Here is a 4268-nt window from a genome sequence, read left to right on the forward strand (position 1 = left end):
AAAAAAAAGTCAACAAAGTATAATTTAATTGTACACAACCTTTTATAAAATAATATAAAGTCTCTGCATACACCATTAGCATTTGATGGACCTATTTTCTTTTTTTCTTTAAATGCCCTCATCTCTTTCTTAATTCCCAATTCACGTTTTCAAATGTTAATTTTCAAAGCTTAGGTTTTTTTAATCTAATTTCCAAAATCCCAATTCTAATATCCGAATTTAATTTCGAATTTCAAAAATTCCAATATTCACGTTTTCCATCATACCCATTTTTTTCCTCACATTTTCCACCACTCAAACATCTTCTTGATTCTCTTTCTTACATATATAGCCATCATACCTATTTATCTCACCTTTTTCCTCCACTCAAACATCTTCACATTCTCTCTCGTACCTATGCACTCACCAAACCCATTCTTTATTTATTTATTTTTTATTTCTCTCACTATTTCCTCCACTTAAATATCTTCCAACTCTCTTTCATGCCCGTGGCACCCGCATTTCCATTTTATTTCTTCATATTTTAACATCAAAGTTTAATGTTCCAAATTTTCAATTTTTGAATTAAATTTCAAAACTCCAATTCTCAATTAATTTCCAAAATTTCAATTCTTAACTTTAATTTTTAAATTTTCAATTTTCAATTAATTTCCAAAATTCCAATTTTCACATTTATTTATTTAATCATTATTATTTTCGTTATTATTATTATTATTATTTATTTTTAAAATACCATCTTTAAGTAATTCTTCAAAATTCCAATTTTCAAATTTAATTTCCAATTTTCGTATTTATTTATTTACTCATTATTATTTTCGTTATTATTATTATTATTATTATTATTATTATTATTATTATTATTATTATTATTATTATTATTATTATTATTATTATTATTTTATTTATTTATTTTTAAAATTCCATCTTTAAACAATTCTTCAAAATTCCGATTTCCAAATTTAGTTCTCAATTTCTGAAATTCCAATTTTCCAATTGCCGAACTTAATTTCCAATTTCCAAAATTCCAATTCTTAAATTTAATTCTTAAGACTCCAATTTTCAAATAATTTTCGAGACTCCGATTTTCAAAAGAACTTCAAAAATCCAATTTTCACTCGAATAGTTTTAATTCCACTCTGGTTTTCGAATAACTTTCTGTTTCTCTTGATTTTACATACGTAAGAATGAATTTTTCATAATTTCGAAATAATGAAATTTATAAGACCAATTTATGCAAGATAAATTAGGTTTTGGTGGGGGGCCAACATCAAAGAAGTTTTACTTAGAATAAAAATGAATTTGAGTGAAATGTCATGTGTGCCATTAGTGATTTCATATTTTGTTTGATGATGCATGTGATATATTTTATGCTCATTCTTGTGCACTAACTCCATTTCATAATGGCGCATTACTCACTCGCTGCCAAGGTACGCACCCGCTCTCACTTTGACCATTCTCCATGCTTTGTTTTGACTCCCAATGTATGATAATTTTTTGGTGTCCACGTTTAATCAATCAATTGTTACACGCGCTTCATTTTATTAGTAGAGACCCGTTTTTAAGGACTTAGAGGGGTGCTATGGTCTTTACCGTACCTTCTCAATGAGTAACCTAACCCCCAAGCCCCGATTTGGTTTTTCACATACCCCCTTTTCTGAATAAGGAGTCACACTTAGGGTTTTCTTTCTTATTTTGTTTACCCTTTTAAAAAAATAAAATAAAAATAAGTGGCGACTCCAAGTCATTTTCTAAACAATAGATCAATTTTTTCATAAATAAATAAATAAAAAAAGTTTCACCGTCGAGTGGGAACGCATCGAGCCAAAATGCGAGGTCCACATTTTCATTTGTTATTTAAATTTAAATGTAAATATATAAAAGAAAGTTTTAAAAAAACAATGTAGATGGATTTTGACTAAGGGAATGGGTCAACCCACGATAAGGTCAAATTGAGATATTATTACGTATAATAATAGTAATAGTAATAGTAATAGTAATAATAATAATAATAAATTTAATGTTTCCATATAGCAATGTAAACCTAATCAAAGTCTTAAAAAACCTCTTTAACACTTATTTGTCTAAACTAAATAAGATTCAAGAATCAATCCATTACTAGAGAAGTTGAATTAGATCTAGTACTTTGGTTGAAAAGTTGAATTAGATTGAATTTGGATGAAGTGTTTCTCAATTCAATTGTATTCGAGCCAACATCAACGGATTTTTGATAAGAATGCAACAATTTTAAAAAATAATTCCTAAATTACCGTAGTAGGAAAAATAATTCTAAATCTATCGTAGTTTTGTCCAAGTAGGAAAGAGGAAATATATTGGAAGTGAAAAATTGTCTCTTCAAAAGACAATTTAAAAAAAATAAAAAAAAAATTGTCTTTCAAAAACACAATTTCAAATTAGAAATAAATGAAATGATAAACGGTCTCTGAGATGATTTTCAAAAAATAAAAAAAATAAAAAATTAAGAAGTTATAAATCGTCTCTTCAAGAGACAATTTTAAAAAATAAAAATAAAAAATAAAACGAAGTGAGAAACTGTCTCTTAAAGAGATAATTTCTACAAAAAAAATATATATATGTAAGAAATCGTCTTTAAAAAAAAAAAAACCTAGTGGGAAATCGTCTTTTGAAAAGACGATTTCCACAAAAAAAAAATATAAAAAAAAATTAAACAATTACAAATCGTCTCTTGAAGCCGATTTCCACAAAAATAAATAAATAAATAAATATATATATATATATATATATATATATATATATATATATATATATATATATATATATATATATATTGACAAGAGACAATTTCTCCCAAAAATAAAAATTAAACAATGAAAATCGTTTTTTCAAGAGACGATTTCCACCACATAAAAAAACAATAATAAAAAATAACATATTATCATCTATCAGATGCCTTGGCACAAGACTTGTTCAAATTCCCTTCAATCTTGTTTGGTTATTAGGTCAAAAAAACTTGGATAAACACTAAAATTGTTGGCCCTTCTCTTGATTTCCACCACCAAATTTTTTTTTAATTCCAAAGTGAAAGAAAAAAAAAAAAGAAGATAAATATTATCTATATTATATTAAATTTAGTATACTATTTATAAATTAAATTTAGTAAATAAAAGTAATTAATTTTATAATATATATTTTTAATAATTGTATTATTGTATAAATATAATAGGGAATGGAAAAATGGATTTTTAAAGTTTTTTTTTTGGAAAATCATCTCTTGAAAACACAATTTCTAATGTTTTTTTTTATTTAATAAATTAATAACAAATTTTTTTAACTAAATTTTCACATAAAATTGATAATAGTTTTTTTTTAAAATTCCAAAGTGAAAGAAAAAAATAATATATAAATATTATTTATCTTATATTAAATTTAGTATATTATTTATATATCAAATTTAGTAAATAAAATTAATTAATTTTATAATATATATTTTTAATAATTATATTATTGTATAAATAATATAAAGAATGAAAAATGTGGATTTTTTAAGGTTTTGCTTTTGTTTTTTTTTTTTTAAGTGAGAATTTCTCACTTTTATGCTACCCACTTTGCTTTTTACTTTTTTTTAGGATTTGTCATGTGAAGATCGTCCTTCAAGAAATGATTTCCCACTTGGTTTCTTTTTTTTTAGTGAGAATTTTTCACATATATATATTTTTTTGTGAAGAGAGGATTTCCTACTTCGGTGAGTCTCACTTGATTTTTTTTTTTTTATTTGAAATCCTCTATTGGAGAGACGATATCTTACTTCTTTTTTTTTTTTTTTTTTTTTAAATTGTCTCCTCAAAAAAAGATTTCTCATTTCATTTATTTTGTCTTGCAAAGAGAATTATTTATATTTTTAAAAATAATCTTTTGAAATTGACGATTTTTTACTTTCAATTTATTTATCTTTTCTACTTAAACAAAACTACTTTGAAATTATTTTTCTCAACGGTAATTTTTTTAAAACTCCGTGCTGTTGTCAAAAATCCCAACATCAAACCCAGCCTTCACCACCCAAGTTATAACCCTCGTAAAGGGGTACCCATGATTAAGGCCGGTATTGTATTGTCCGTTTGGTTTGTCTGAGAGATTTGGCCAGGCTCTCCAAATTCAGGCTCAACCGTCCGCATCCTTAAATCCCGGCGCATACAGTGTTGTTTTCCTTCACTTTTTCAACCTCTTCCCTCATCAATCATTATCATCATTCTCATCACTCCGATCCACTTAATCCTGCCAGAGTGGCGTGT

The sequence above is a fragment of the Vitis vinifera genome, chromosome 4, assembly GCF_030704535.1.
Source record: "Vitis vinifera cultivar Pinot Noir 40024 chromosome 4, ASM3070453v1".
Taxonomy (NCBI): domain Eukaryota; kingdom Viridiplantae; phylum Streptophyta; class Magnoliopsida; order Vitales; family Vitaceae; genus Vitis; species Vitis vinifera.